At 43.8% G+C, this 16,857-nt stretch overlaps 1 long non-coding RNA gene across 3 annotated transcripts in view; it reads right to left on the bottom strand.

Annotated features, from left to right (window-relative positions):
* Positions 1-1,382: 1,382 nt before the first annotated feature.
* Positions 1,383-16,857, bottom strand: part of LOC101686105 — a 29,151-nt gene continuing 13,676 nt past the window's right edge. The window contains exons 2-5 of one of the 3 annotated variants that reach the window (XR_006605474.1): positions 8,918-9,541; positions 6,995-7,184; positions 5,662-5,741; positions 1,383-5,117 (exon numbers count right to left, since the gene is read on the bottom strand). This is a non-coding gene — a long non-coding RNA (uncharacterized LOC101686105). The remainder of the gene's footprint in view (positions 5,118-5,661; positions 5,742-6,994; positions 7,185-8,917; positions 9,542-16,857) is intronic. The other 2 variants (XR_001177604.2, XR_006605475.1) reach the window with 2 other exon arrangements.

Here is a 16,857-nt window from a genome sequence, read left to right as displayed (position 1 = left end):
CCAACAGTGTACACAGGTTCCAATTTCTCCGTATGCTCGCCAGCATCTATTGCCTTCTGTCTTTTTGATAATGACCGTTTTAACAGGTAAGGTGCTATGTCATTGTAGTTTTAAACTGCCCTTCCATGATGACAAGTGATGTTGCACACCTTTTTATATACATGCTGGCCATTTGTAAGTCTTGTCTGGGAAAATGTCTATCGGACCCCTTGTCCATTTTGTAACTCAAGTGTATTTCTTTTCTTAAGCTGCTAGGTTGTTTGAGTTTCTTATATATTTCCGATATTGACCTCATGTAGGATACATGGCTTCCTGGGCTTGCCTTCCTCCTCCTTTGATCAAAATCCAAGTGTCTTTCAAACTTTGGCTAAAATGGATCCTTGATAAAAGCTTCCACTGGGAATCATCTGCCCTTTCTCTGCCACATCCCAGAGGCCGGGAAACAGAATCCAGATCCACCTCCGCTTGCCTTCTCTGTGTTGCTGAACACAAGTCCCCACAGATAAATTCTGTTTGAAATGAGGGAAAGTAAACATAAAGCTGCAGCCTGGAGTAGAGATGAGGAGTGCCAGGACATTGTCTACTTAGGAAACAGCTTTATGTTTGCAACTTTGGTAAAATTCAAAACAGGAAACCCTCCCAATTTGAATTCCAAATCCAATGGCATTCATAGGGAAGGAATTCTACTGGCCCCTCCAAGAAACACGAATCTTCCAGACACAATGAGGGGCTAGCTATCTTGTCCAACACCCCAGATTCTCAGCATCTCCTGAGTAAAGAGAAAATGAGTTCTCAAGGGAACAACAGAGGTGGCTACTGTCCCAATGGTGTCTGCAAGGCTGAAGGCGTACGTGGCTTTCCAGCATAATTTAAATGAACCTGAAGAAAGTCTAAGTGTCACCAGTGACAAGCTGCAAAAGGTAAAACCTCATTGTGCACTGCCCACAACACACACCAAGGCAGGCTGGCCAGCAATGGGCATCAGAGACAGGAACTGGACCTCATAGCCACATGGCTATATTTAATGATAGGGTAACTTTAGACAAATCACTTAACCTTTCTGAGCCTCAGGTTTCACCTATCCAAAAAGAGAGCCATAGAAGTTAATGTTAAGTTCTTACTACACCCTAGACGCTCTGCCAATTGCTGTCCATGCCGTATGCAACCAGATTGAATGAGTTCACGTGTTTAAAGCTCCCGGTTCAGAATGCAACACAGGATAAACATTGAAAACAATAAATGATGGTTCTTGTTACTGTGAAGAAAGATGTTATCCCTACAGCCCGTTCAGATGGACTGACAGATTTTTCGTTTTTCACAGCTCAAGCACTGGCTTTGTCCCCCCACCCCCCCAACACCCCCCACCCCCCCACCCCCCCCCCCGCTGGTGGATGGGGGCTTGGCTGCACTTCTAAAGATTCTCAGCCTCCCTGTCTCTGATCTTCCAAATGCGCGTAACAATCCCTGCTTCACAAGGTCATTGGGACCAGATACCCGGGTGGGATGTGCAGCTGAAAGGCCTTGAAACGTAATGTATTGTGTGCGTGAATAAGAGTATTCTGAGTATTCCCCCCACCACTATGTTTTCTTCGCTCCCATTCCCACAGTAAATGACCATGACTGAATGCTTAAGGGAATAGAAGATGTAGATCAAGCCTCCCCATGGGCAAGTACAGAGAACAAGCTATAACTCCATGCTATGCCATCCCAGAGGTCTAAGCCTTGTACCCTTCAAGTTTAGAGGCCACTAATAAGCCACACCCTGGTAAGGTCCACAGAGCAATAAATGGGCCAATGCGTTTGACCAATCTCTCTGTCCTCCCCACACCTTCGTGCCACTCTGGCTGCAAGGAGCGCTGGTCTACTTAGAAGGTAGTTGCGATGACAATGAATGGCATTGGTGGGGTGGAAGAGGGGTGATTAGAAAGGAAATCATGGATTTTGGAGAGGCACAAGAAATGCTTACTTCTAGTTCCTGCTTAAGTGTGCTTCCCCTGAAATGTTTCCTGACCACGCTGTCTGAAATATCCCCCCTTTCCTCATGACTTTCTAACTCTGTGCCTCAGTTTCCCTTTATAAAATGAAGATAACAATTATACCTCTTTTAGGGTGATGATATGGATTAAACACATTATACAGGTAAATGTTTACAACAGGTATGGTGCGTGGGGTTTCACAAATGTTAGCTTTCATCAATAGTCTTAGTATTATTATTTCCATCTAATCGCTATTTTACTCTAGCAGGTATGATATTCTGAAAGCATTATCTTGGCTTCTGATTTCTTTTATGTGGTTGTTACCTGACTTCCCCACTAGGTCTCAACCTTTATAAGAAGGAGCCTAGACTCTCTCTGCACTAAATGCTTAATAAATATCAGTAGGTTGGATAAATGAATGATTTAATGAGTCAATGAATGAATAGGCAACCCCTACACTCACATGACTCATCTCTCAAATCCCAACAACATATTTGTAGAACACAGTTTCTTTCTTTCTTTCTTTCTTTCTTTCTTTCTTTCTTTTTTAAGATTTTATTTATTTATTTGACACAGAGAGAGGGCTTGAGAGAGAGGGAGAGAGAGCACAGTAGGCGGTGGGGCAGAGGGAGAAGCAGGCTTCCCACTGGTCAAGGAGCCCCTGCAGGACCCTACTCAGGACCCTGGGATCAAGACCTTAGTGGAAGGCAGATGCCCAACTGACTGAGCCACCCAGGTGCCCCTAGAACATAGTTTCTTATATGAAGTTTAGACATGAAGAAATAGGGACACTGAAAGATGGACTATCCACATAGGAATGTGGGTGAGCAGTAGGCTGGCTCTATGCCACGCACCATGCAAAGCCCTACTGATTGACTATGGATTGATTTAACCATCCTCATAGTTGTCTGTTCCACAAATATATGTTAAGTTCCTGTCCTGGACCACACACTGGGCTCCCCAACCCCATCCACAAGGGAGGCGGTCTTTAATCCTGGGCTGCACCATACTGCTGGACTCACAGTTATACACACAGGAAAGCAAGACTGGGGGCAGACCTCACAGTGAAGTGGGGAGGCTGGGGGCCACAGACCCCACAGCACTCCTCCTGAAACAGCTGAAGCACAATTGAGTCTCTTCTTCCTGTGACACCTGATTAACTCATAGATGACTGTCACAGCCAGAGCTACATTGTCTCAAGGACAAGGCCATCTTGGGTCCAGTTTCGTGAGCCTGCAAGTGCAGCTTTGTTTGTTCCGGTGGGGGCAGGGGGAGGATGTTGATAAGCATCACCATGATCCATGACTTACCATTCATTTCCTAATCAGTCATCACATTTTGTTCAAGCGTAATGCTGACCTATCCTATTTAACGCCACATTCCACAGGAAAAAGCTACTGCTGAGATGACTGAGGGAAACCCGCCAGCTCTTGGCCTTGCTGCTGCAGCAAGCAAAAGGAACTTAGATTTTCGGGACATTTTCCCTCTCGTTATCTAGGGGTTTTCACTTTGTTCAAAGACTGTGTCCACCTCCTCTTCCCTCTTTCCCCCTATGGTGCCGAGACAACCCGAATTACTTACAGCAGAGCTATGTCTGGCAACTACCTCGACCTCCTCTCCCAGCTCCAGCCCCCTCCCAGCAGTTGCACGCACACGCATGCGCATACACGCACTCCCGTCATCAGCCAACACAACTCTGAGACCTTCGGCCAATCACCTCCTTCTCAGCCTACATTTCATCAACTCTAAAATGGGGAGATTGGACTAGGTCATCCTTTTCTGTTCTGAAATGACACCATTCCAGTTTCACATGATTCTCAAATGATCGCGTTCGAGTCCTAAATTATCTGAAATGGAAGACAGGTGTCGACATAATCCAAGATGCCCCTCCATCTTCCAACGGTTTTCCACATCTCCATACCAACTATCCTATTATTTACTCAATTATTTTCCTTTAAGTTGACTTTTTTGCTTAAAGGCCTGTATTTAAAAGGGACAACGTATCACTACCATAATCAGAAAACCATAATCTTTTGTCATAAACAGAATCATAACTAAAAGAAAATAGAGCAAACAGAAAATTCTATCTAGGTACTATCACCCACCTCAAGACGCTAGCCAGCTGCTTGCACCTCTGTGTTGAAATGGCAGCATAGCTAGTGTTGAAAGGTGGCTAGAGTCATGCTTCCACAAAAGGTGATTTCTCCTGGCCTTACTCACCATTGACAAGGGCCACAGTTCTCTCCCCAAGGCGTGCTGGTGTTATTTATCAGAAAGGCTGGACACCATGCCACCCAAGTTCACTCTCACATCCTACTCTTTGTGTAAAACATCTTCACTGTTGTTCTTTGTTCACTATGATACAGCGTTGGGAAGTGTCCCTGTCTGCATTTGTGACCATCTCCTTCACCTCCGGGTACTGCCAGGCAGCCAGGACAGGGAAGCAGAATACTCAAACATACCCTTACACACAAGCACAAAATGCCCCCTAACAGCTTAAAAAAAATTTTTTTTAAATCAAAACAAACAAACAAACAGCACACTGCCTTCCCTGGCTCTTCCCCAAGTCCACAGCACTGGGACTCTCTGACCTTGGGTAGTTCAATGTTGCTGCCTTTTTGCAAGAAATCACTGCCAGCGTACAACCAAGAACAGCTTCCCCTGAACATCTGAGGAGCCTCTGGGCAGTTTGTCCTTTTCCCTTTCCTCTCTTCAGAGACACCAAGAGGAGGAGGAAGAGCAGGACAGAGACTAGAGGAGTAGAGGCAGGAAAGAGCACAGGGGAGGCGCTGCCTTAGTTTATTTAGCACGGTGTAGGGAAAAAACACTTCAGTGTCTCCTCCTTGGATGCAGTCTGGCACCTACTTCCAATTCTATCATTTTGCAGCAACATGAACTTGGGTGAGTTGCTCATCCTCTCAGAGCTATCATCTCGTCCTTTGCAAAATGGCTCCTGTTGGGAAGATGTCCAGAGTCCCGTCAGGTACAAGGCCAGCCAGGCAAGAGAAGAACACTCCCCAGAGATACCTCTTCTACCTCTTTTAGCTTTTCTTAACTTTGGCATCATTCATGGAGGTCCAAAATCTGCCCTCTTCATATTTGTTTATTTGTTTGTTTTGCCTCCCAAATCCTGGGTCTCATCTGCAAAGTAAAACAAAGAGAGAGAAAGAGAGAGACAGAGAGAGAGAGAGAGCACGTGCTGTGAATTTTCATAATTTAAGGGTTTCTCCTACGATCTGATTATGGAAAGTGATGTATAGGGGCCCAGTGGAATGACAAGGGGGCAAAGAATGGGGAAGAAAAGACTTTACACCAGCAAGCCCAATAATCAGCCGCTTTTGAATAATCATTAGCAGCCTACTGGAAGCTCCAAGTCCCCAAAAGGTTTTCGGGATGAGAGAGTAACACCATGAATCTAGAAAATGTGGTGCATTTTGTGCATAGATTTGAATTAGAATTCTTGGTTAGTTTTGCATCTGAAGTTGGGGAGGTAGGCAAAGGCACAAAGAAAAACAGAGAAACACTCCCCCCTGCTGGTAATAAGGTAAATAGCAGCATAGATGTAAAAAATTTCCATGAGTGTGGATGTAAAAAATTTCCACTCATGCCCTAAATGTTTGCAAAGGATTCACTACGTGCATTTGAATTTAAATTTTATGGAACCCATTTTCCCATATGAAGCTACCTTCAAATGTTGTAGAAGTGGTCAAAGAACAGGGGCCTGTTTTCCAATGATTATGTTCTTCACAGGACATTATTTCTTTTCTTGAACAGGAAATACATTAATATGATTTTAAAATCAAAACAATATAAAAATGATATGTTGAAAAGTGTCACCCCTGTTTCTGCCTTCTTTGCCCATACTTCAGATGTTTTTATTAGATTTTTTATGTAAATACAAACATATGCGGCTATATAATCTTTTCCCTTCTTTCTCACACAATAGGTAGCTACTCAACACTGTTCTGTATATTGTTTTTGTCACTGATATGTCTCACAGATGTTTCCATTTCGGGACACTGTAAGCTTCCTCATTCTTTCTTCACCGAGCATCTTAAATACAGAAGAAAAAAAAAAAAATACACTGCCAGTTGGGAAACCATATACATTGGTTGACTTAATTGCAAAATGTGAATGATTTAAAATTTTTAGCATAGATATGACCTTCAGCCCACATGACCCACAGACAAGCACTGTCCATGACCCTTTGTAATAAACTTGTCTCCTGCTTAGATTTTTGTTCCGGTCCTCCTGTGAATTAGCATCTCTGCTGTGGTACCCACCGCGTTCCGTGCCAGAACAGAGCTTTGTCACCAATGAACTTTACAAGCTGGTGCTCAGAACTAAAACAGCTTCATGCCACTGAGATTTCTATTAAAAACCCAGGGTGAAGAAAAAAGCCTTTCGCTTCAGCTGAAATGCTCTCGTAAAGGGCAAAACAGAAAATACAAACACCGTTGCCTTTTTGCTAGTTGGTTACCACAGCCGTCAGCACCTCCCAAGCGTGGCAGTGGGAGCCAGGTTTGGCGTATTTGAAACAGTTAGAAAATGGTGCTTCCAGTGCAGACAGCAAGTCAGTGAGATTGTCAAGGTCAAAGAAAAATCCAGTTATCTATAACAAACACTGACCGTACAATTAAATTATACCAGCCAGAAAAATGTTCGATCCTCTACAACTGGCTTTTCCAGAAAATTCACCCTCAAAGCAGTTTGCACCATTGGTTAGCATCCAGCTGACCAATTTCCCTTTGTCGGCCAACATACTGCAATATGTCAGTATTGCAACTAGTCAATGCGTCAGTGCCCACTCACATTTCCGGGGTCCACCCTAGCAGTCCCCCACAGCTTCAGTGCTAGCACACAGATATCTTACCATCAAGGAATTGCTTCTCTCTACCCAAGGGCTTTTTTGGCTACAGAAGTACACTGTACAGTCCAGGCATGCAAGGCAGGACAGATGTGCCAGGACATGAAGTTCCCCATAGAGCAATGCAGGATGAAAACTGGTAGATACATACCATAAATAGTCAGCCTCCTTCCCTCTTGCTGGAGTGATGCTGAAGGGTGTTGTACCCAGACTCTCGGGGGACACAAGTGCAAATGAGCCCCAAATGTTCACAGTAGTGAGCCACTCATTGACACGTTCTCTGTTGGCTTTTTCCTTCTCCACTCTCTTGTATTTTTCCTGGGATCACCCCCTATGACAATCTGGGTCCAATCAGGAGACAGAAAATACACAGTAACCCACACAAAGCAAGTTGAGTACAAAGAACCATTAACTGTGCTAGAGGAACCGTAAGATACAAAGAGACTCTGTAAAGCACCCTATGGCTTCAGATGAGTACCCATGGAAGAACCAGGCTTGGGAGGGATCCAGACATCTTTGGAGAAGGTGTGGCTCTGCCCACCAGGGAGCAGAGAAGTCTGCTGCTATGGCCAAGCTAGGGCTGGTCCAGAGGTACTTGTGAGGCCACACTCCAAAGAGCAAGTGAGAAAGCCAACAACTAGAAACTGATCTTAGGGTGTAGAGTCAGGGAGTCCTTCAAAGACTGTCTGTGCTGCAGCCTCTGGTTTCCATGTTGAAGGTGCTACACGAAAGTTATGACCACCTTTGCAGAGACTGCAAAGTTGCCAAAGGGCCATGTTTTGGCCTGTGGCTGAGGGAGGCCCCACTGGTGCTCTCACACCCTTAGCTGAGCTTCATCCGGTCCAGAAACGGCAGGAGACCTTCCTCTTTATTACTATTAATAATAATAATAATAATTTTATTATAATAAAAGACAGAGTCTCTGAAGGACTCCCTGACTCTACACCCTAAGATCAGTTTCTAGTTGTTGGCTTTCTCACTTGCTCTTTGGAGTGTGGCCTCACAAGTACCTCTGGACCAGCCCTAGCCTGGCCATAGGCCATGGCCATAGGCCATATCTACTGAAGTTAAATAATCACCAAACCTGTGGTCTAGTAATTCCACTAGCAGGTATAGACGGAAAAGAATAAGAGTATATATTCACCCAAAGATACTACAAGAATGTTGACACCAGCTTTACTCACAATAAGGAAAAAGAGCAAATAACCCAAATGTCCCCCAAGAAGAGATTAGATAAATAACTTGTTATATATTCATAACAATGGATAAAAAAGACAAAGTACTAATATGACATGATAAATCTCACAGACATTATGTTGAACAAAGAAGGAAGACTCAAAAGCAAAATTACTATAAAATGCCATTCTTGTGAAGTTAAAGAACAGTGAAAATTAATCATTGAGGCTAAGTGTCAGAACAGTGGTTATCTCTAGGTGAAGAGGTTACTGACTGAGAAAGCACACGAGGGAACTTTCTAGAAAGGTGACAAAGTTCTGTACCTTAATCTCACTGATAGTTATATAGGTGTATTCAAATTACCCAGGTATATTTGAAAAGTCCACAAGCTGAACACTTAAAATTAGTGCACTTTGACAAACCTTGAAGTTCTTAATTTTACCTGTTTTTTTTTAAGATTTTATTTATTTATTTATTTGACAGAAAAGGACCACAAGTAGGCAGAAAGGCAGGCAGAGAGAGACAGGCTCCCCACTGAGCAGAGAGCCTGATGTGGGGCTCAATACCAGGACCCCGAGACCATGACCTGAGCCGAAGGCAGAGGCTTAACCCACTGAGCCACCCAGGCGCCCCTCAGTTTTTGGGGTTTTTTTTTAAGGACTTTTTTTGAACACCCCAGTTTAACAAATTAGTAACTGCAAATAAAAGGCCTTCGGAATCAGAGTTCTGGGTTCAAGTCTCATTTCCACCACTTCCTACCTTGTGAGGACTTGAGAAATCTATTAGCCTGTCTTGAGCATCGATTTCCTCATTTACAGAATGAGCATAATAACTCAGTTGTCTCCAGTCTGCAGAGAGGATTCTACACATAACCCGTGAAACAGCACCTAATACTTACCAACTATTGTGTTCAATAGCTCTCCATTCCTTCTCCAGGAATTTCACAGTTCCTTCCCTTTGGCTTCCCCAAAGCAGGGTTTGTGTCTGTGACGGCAAACGCGGGACGGGCTCATCCCCCACTGTCCATTCCCACACCTGAGGACAGGGCGGTCGGCGGTGCTCCTCTTCCTTGCTGACGCCGAACGCGATCTCCACGAGGTGCTCCCTGAAGCTTCGCATTCCATGAGGGCTGGCACATGAAATAAAACCTATGCGCCATCCTCACCCAGGTTGTATTAATCTCTGCCTTGTCTGTGGCGTCTGGTACAAAGATTTGTCGAGGTTGTGAAAGACGATAAAAGAACTGATATTTATTTAGCATCTAAAGCTCAACCAACTCAGCCCAGGGTTATATAGAGAGAGCTGGTACCTCTTAAATCTTCACAAAAATCTTGTGAGAGAAGCATAATTCTTGTTGAGTAGTCAAAGAAAATGATGTTCAGTCTTACTGAAGTCAGAAGCACCAATTCACAGATCACAGGTGGCGAAGGCAGGTATAAATCCAGGTCAGTCTGTCCCAACGCCCAAGGTCTTTCCACCATGGCATGCCACACTTCATCAACTATGGAAAACCAATGCATGCCTATCGTGAGACAACAGACAATTATGGATGAATCATTCAGAATCGGGAACAAGGAAAATAGACATGCATGATGCCATTAAGAGTGAGTTAAAAAGAAAACATAGGAAACGATTTCATGCCAAGAAGTAAATAAAAATAAGTGAGCCCTGATGGTTACAAAGGAGCAACACAGAATCGCCAGTCTACCACAGTCATCATTTATTGGCTGCTAATTCTGCAGATTTGCTTTTTCAAACGTGAGCACATGAGGTATTCTGTCAATGGAGCAGAGAGCGCCTTGGCTAATCCCAACTGAAGGTCAGCTTCACAATCTCGGCAGAGCCCTGCCGATTTTTCTTGCTTTCAGTTTGGTCTGCTTTCCTGCCATTCCATGTATCTCATCAGAGATCAGAGATGGGAACACAGAGCTGGCCTCGGACAAAACAGAGCTCTTTGTTGGGGAAGACTGAGAAGACCCAGTGTGCACAGGCCCTGTGCCATTATGAATCTGGAAATACACACTGTAATGCCTTCTCTCCTGGGGAAGCAGAGGAAACAGGAGAAAAGACAGGGTGGGGTAAGAATGCCAGACTGTTAGAGCCACGAGGATCTGCAGATGCCATTCTGCCCATTTCTTCAAATGCCAGTCATGACTACCATATTCCTATGCCATCTTTACTATTATTTACTTTTTCTCTTCCTTTAAATAAGTCCATTTACTTGACTGTATTGACCCTCATCCTAGGAAGCAGATCAGTGAAATTATACGCTTGGTGTGCTAGCTGTAGTTTTCCTCACAGATATTAAAATAAATATGGTACTTATGAAAGTTAAAAATGTTCACCCAAAATCATGATGAGATATCACCTCACACATGTCAGAATGACTAAATGGAAAACACCAGAAACAAGTGTTGGTGAGGATGTGGAGGAAAGGAACCCTTATGCAGTGTTGGTGGGAATGTAAATTGGTATAGCCACTGTGGAAAAAGTATGAAGCCTTCCTCAAAAAATTAAAAATAGTAAGAGTACACTTATCATAAGCACTAAGCAACATATTGAATTATTGAATCATTATATTGTACAACTGAAACTCATATAACACTGTATGTTAAGGATACCTCAATAAAAAAAGAAATGAAAAAATTAAATATAGAACTACAATATTATCCAGCAATTCCACGTCTGGGCATTTAGGAAACAAAACCCTATTTCAACAAAATATCTGCCCCCTCACATTCATTACATTATTACTTACAAGAGCCAAGACATGGAAATAACCCAAGTGTCCACTGATGGCTGAAGGAGTAGAGAAAATGGGGTCTGTATGTAAAATAGAATATTATTCATCATGAAAAACAACAAAATCCTGCCAATTGTGATAATATGGATGAATCTTCAAGACAGTATGCTAAGTGAAATAAGTCAAAGAATGAATACTTACATGTGGTATCTAAAACACTAAACCCATAGATACAGAGATTAGATTGGTGGTTACTAGAAGCAGAGTATGAAGGATAGGAGAAAATAGTTATAAAATAAATAAGTCCAGGGGAATCAATGTACAGCATAGTGACTATAGTTGATACTATACTATAGATTTGAAAACTGCTGAGAAAATAGAGCTTTAAAAGCTCTCATCACAAGAAAGAAAAATTGTAACTATTGTGGTGATGGATGGTAACTAGATTTATTGTGGTGATCATTTTGTCATATATATGATGTCCAATCATTATGTTGTCACCTGAAATTCATGTAAGGCTATAGGTCAAGTGTATATCAAAAAAGAAAAAAAAATCATTCAGCCATCTAACATGTAAAATCAACAATGTAACCCCCTAGTGGGACATGTACCATTAACACGATGACAAAATATTGCTAAAGGTTGTTGGATTCTAGCCTTTTTTTTTTTTTTCAGTAGTAGCAGAAATTCAGTGGTACAGGCACCTGGCTGCCTCAGTCAGTAGAGCATTTATTTGACTCTTGAACTCAAGAGTCATGAGTTCAAGCCCCACATTGGATAAAGAGATTACTAAAAATAAATAAAATAACTTTTTTCTGAAGTGTCCATTTCGAGGGGCACCTAGCTGGCTCAGTTGGTACAGCAGTGACTCTGGATCTCCAGGTTGTGAGTTCAAGACCCACATTGGGCATAGAATTCACAAAAAATAATTAAAGAAAAATTAGAAGTTTAAAAAAAAAAGAAAGAAAGAAATTTAGTGGTCCTAGGGGATTTTAAGGAAACCCAGCCAACCCAGTCCACAGCATAGTGACTCTGATGAAAGAGTAGCATCCACAACCCTTTAGCATCCACACTGCTGCCACCCCATCCCGAACCCTTGGCTGCTCCTTGTAGATCGCATAAAGTGCAAAGAGGGGTACTGGGGACACTGTCCTTGAGGAGGAAACTGAGGCACAGGGAAGAGAGCTGATGAGCAAAGATTGAACGTGGAAGTGATTGCAGGAAAGATCTTGAGCCTGAGACCTCTGACATAATATCTCGAGATACCTGTATTACCCTTGTGCCTTGCAAAAGCTTCCACACTGTGCCAAGGAGATAGCCCATGGTCTCCCTCCTCCTCTGGCTTCCTCCACACCTCTGGTCTGGAACAACACTTGAAGCATGAGAAGAGGCAATCTGGGCCAGGACGGAAGGTAGAACAGTGGGTTTGGACGACGATGACCAAGGTGCTACTGTTCTGAATGCTCTTTGCACCGAGAATATACAACCAACGCATGAGAGCTTCAGGGAAATAGACACAATTCAAATGCACCTGGACCATTTGGGCCCCCGTTCTCCCCTAACGGACACTGAAGCATCTAGAAACGCACCCACCAGCAAACCCAAATCCTACTCCACAAAGATTGAAGAATAATTTGAGACAGCTTCCACATCTTGGTCTCTTTCCTCAACTCCTCCCTTTTCTCCTCACCCTATCCCTCTCCAGCCATGCCCCTCTGGCATCCCGTTCTCGGGATCTTTCTCTCTCAGGGCATCCAGTATCGTTTCACCTGGAGAGCACGCCAGCCTCTGCAGATCTCCCCACCCACTGTGCTGTTCCACACACCAGCAGCCCAGCCCACCCTGCTGGTGATGGAGTCTTCCTCGTCTGAAGCCTGGAGGTGGGATCATAAACAATGAAACTTGAACCGTCTTTTTCTGTCCACCCGATTTTAGCTCAATATAAGCAATCATTTTCCAGAGCAAGAGGGAGAGAGTAAATAGCACAGGGCCCATAGCCTGCCTTTCAGTGAAGAGCCCCATCACTCTAGCTAAGGTGACGCCTCCCAATGGTGATCCTGTATTGGTTAGGGGTCAGGACCACTACACTGACAACTGCACGGGGGTGGGGGGGTGGTGTGTGTGTGTGTGTGTGTGTGTGTGTGTATGTGTGTGTAAGAGGAGAGAAGATGACTCAGTTGTGGGGTATTCGCTGTCCGGAGGGGCAACTCTGATTAGATGCTGATTAGAATAATGAATTAGTAACAGACATAATAATAAGGCACTACAAGTTGCTCATTCCATGTCTTGTTTATTATTCTCAACTGCCCTGCGAGGTTGCCATTCATATGAACCCCATTTATGTGGACCAGGTTGCCCAGAAGAGAGTATTTTGTGTGGTTTCTCACATGAAAAACTTGATCCTACTTTTGGGGCAAGTGGTCCTTTGTCTTGGAAATCCCCATTTCAGAAATCCCTCTGGGTTACACATATACAAAGTATACAAAGTAAGTATACAAACTTACAAAGTAAGTTCATTCCTACCCACAGATTTTGGGAAAAGGGGCTGTTTTAGTGGAGAGGGTGCTTGGGAAAAGCTTGTGTTTAGAAGAGAGAAGCTGGTAAGTGGAGTGATAATGGATCTTCTCTCATATATTTTCTAAAAAATTGATTCTTTCTTTCTTTCTTTCTTTCTTTCTTTCTTTCTTTCTTTTTTAGCATTTTTAAATCTGAAAGAATCCACATAGTGGGCCAAGAAGCCTTCTGGGAGAAGAGGGTTTGGTGTTTACCTACTAATTACATGTATTAGAACACATCCAATGGACAAGGGTAGACACATATGAGGCCAGATTATGGGAAGAAAAAGAAGGATCTCCAAGAGGAAATTTATCAAGGGGGAGGAGTATGGATGAGCACCCTAAGCATGTGTTGTTGGAGCACAGTGCTGGTTCTGAGTCATGAGTAGATGCTGTAACTCACAACACTGCTCTCTGGGTACCAGGCCATGACTTAGGAAATATGGTTGCTCTGTGGTGAAATGGAAGAGCTGACATCTGATGGGCCATGGACCTGCAACCCAAGCCAATCAGAGAGGAGTATTCCTAGTCAAAGGTAACCCAGAGAAGGACTATCGTGCATTGTTCTGAGGGACCATTTCTGCTGACCACAGGGACAGTCCAGCTTCAGCATAGCGATAAGGTTCCCAGGTATCGTTTGATATAGGAAAAGACATTAGGGTTCAAAGCCAATGGACAAGAAAGAATTCAGGACATCCTTGATGCAAAAAGGTGGTTTTATTAAAGAACAGAGACAGTGTGTAAACCTGGCAATTCACAAACCTGTACCCCTGGGGCTAATAATGTATGCTAATAAAAATTTTTAAAAAAAAAGAAAGAAAGAACAGAGACAGGACCAGTGGACAGAAAGAGCTGCACTGGGGTCATGAGAAGTGGCCCATTATATGCTTTCAAGTTGGAAGGGGGTTAGGGTAGCCTAAGTCTGTAAGGAATTTTGGAAGCAAGGTTTCCAGGACCTTGAGGGGGGCTACTTATTGTTGGGAAAGTCATTTATTACTGTCTAATAAAACCCTAGTTATGAGACCCTTCAGATGCTTGGTCATACTTGGAGGATGATGGCCAACATGTATCTTAGGGGATAGAGATAAAGAAAATTTAAAAAGCAATTTTTTTTTAATTTATTTCTTTTCAGTGTAACAGAATTCATTGTTTATGCACCACACCCAGTGCTCCATGCAATCCGTGCCCTCCCCATACCCACCATCTGGCTCCCCCAACCTCCCACCCCCCTCGCCCCTTCAAAACCTTCAGATCGTTTTTCAGAGTCCATAGTCTCTCAGGGTTCACCTCCCCTTCCAATTTCCCTCAACTCCCTTCTCCTCTCCATCTCCCCATGTCCTCTGTGTTATTTCTAATGCCCCACAAATAAGTGAGACCATATGATAAATGACTCTCTCTGCTTGACTTATTTCACTCAGCCTAATCTCTTCCAGTCCCGTCCATGTTGCTACAAAAGTGGGGTATTCATCCTTTCTGATGGAGGCATAATACTCCATAGTGTATATGGACCACATCTTCCTTATCCATTTGTCCGTTGAAAGGCATCTTTCCAAAGCAATTTTTATATGTTAAAGTAGACTTACAGGATTCTAGAGATTGGGCTAAGATTACCTGTTGCCCTTAGCAAAATATTAGCTGAATTCCTAGAAGAAGGTCACTCTGCCTGTTTCAAAGACTTGTCAATGAGCTATAGGTGTAGGGAAATTTAGTAATTTCTCTTCTGCCTTTGTCTCCTGCATTCCCTCAGCGGAACCCCAGTGGGGATTCTTGGGCATCTCATGAAAGGCCCCTGAAGACAAGGGGTGGACAGGGGAAGAGACGGCACTGCCTGCTCATCTGAGCAGGACTGCAGGTAGGAGGACTGTTAGCAAAGGGAACCATGTTGTATTTCTATGAGCTGTTGAGGTCCAGCGATTTTCAGTTTATGAGCATATGAGCCAGCTGAGGCTTAGAGAGGCTTAATAAGAGGATCTCAGCAGTTCTTAACCCTCACAACTCACAGAACCACCCAGGGAGCTTCTCAGACAAACTGATGCTGTGTTTGAAACCTAGTCCAACAGAACCAGTCCTCTGGAGTGGAGCCAAGGAATTGACAATTTTTGAAAAGCTCCCTAGGTGAATCTAATGTGTGGCCAGATTGTAAAGTACAGGACTAACTCAAGATAGAGGGGTAGATGAGAGAGAGAGAGAGGCAGATGCTGCCATTTTATGGATTAGGAAGCTGGGCGCTCGAAATTCAAAGGAGCAGCCCCAGTTCATTCTGTCAGTAGCAAAGTCCTAGGTCACATCAAGGTCAGTCTGATTGCTGCCCCACATGGACTGTATTCTATCATGTTGCTTTCACAACTGGAGAATGAGAAAAAAGAAACCAGGACAGACAGAACAGAAACACCCTCCAAGACTTCAGCTTCCTACCTGTTAAAAATATCCTTGCAGGAAGTAAAAGGATTTTACAATACTCCTGCATAGCAAGGAAAAGCCACTCAGGTCAGATAAACATATTTCAAGAAAGGCTTCTTTCTTCCCACTTCTTTGTAGCTGGAAATGTCAAGCTCAAAGCACTGAAGGTATGGAGGCTGCATGAAAGGGAGAAAGAACACGGCTGGTGTGGCTTGGACTCCGAGGGAATCGCAGGCGTGCCTGGGCTCCCAGCCACAAAGAGCTCAGACAGAGACCGCCACCTTGTGGGAGAAATAGTGCAAGACAGGCTGGTCCCAGAGCCTCAGACCAGGGCCTCTGGGCACTAGCACTTTCCTCAGAGTGTCTGTGAATACGCAGTGAATTTCAATTAGAGCTTCCCTTAGAATTTGAACCAGAGCTATCATTTATTGAAAGCTCACAATGCACCGTGTTCTAAGCAAGGCCGTTCAAGGGGACCCTTCACCAGCCACCCCCACCAACACAAAACAAACACACAAACCATGGGGTTGGCGGTATTCTCTTCATGACAGCAATGAGGAGACATGCCTAGAGATGTGTCTCTAGCTCAAGTTACAGAACAAGTAGTGATGAGCCGGGAGTCAACCTTGGGCTCAGGATGGAGGGTGGGGGCTGATAGTGACCCTCATTTGCTATTAGGAATACAGGGTCCATCTGACTCCAGAACTCTTGGCAGAGTATGTGATGGGGGAAAATGCAGGCAGGAAAAATGAATGCCAGCCAAAAACCTGTCCTGGCAACTGTCCCACTCGCTGTCTTTTTATGCCCTCTCCTTGGTGTGTAACTGGGCAGAAAACAAGGGTGAACCTGAGGGGCACTTGAGTAATGTACTGGTAAGTATTTAAAAACTGGCTTTGTTGGGGGGAACCCTCATTCGTGGCATTTTTCAATGTCTGTGGTATAAATATTCTCACTGTGGCCAATTTCAAGCTACCAACTTGGCATCAACTACTTCACAAATTTCCTAATAATTTAACACAAGCTTGTTGTCTGAAGTGGCTCCAATATACCTATGGAACCGATTTGGTCGAAGAAAATAATACTGGGCAGTTAGAAGTAGGGACCACCCCATCCCCCGGTCGGTCCAAATAACCCAGAGTG

This window comes from Mustela putorius, unplaced genomic scaffold, assembly GCF_011764305.1.
Source record: "Mustela putorius furo isolate JIRA1106 unplaced genomic scaffold, ASM1176430v1.1 tig00000083_pilon_pilon_pilon, whole genome shotgun sequence".
NCBI classification, from domain to species: Eukaryota; Metazoa; Chordata; class Mammalia; order Carnivora; family Mustelidae; genus Mustela; species Mustela putorius.
This window is presented reverse-complemented; position numbering and strand designations above follow the sequence as displayed.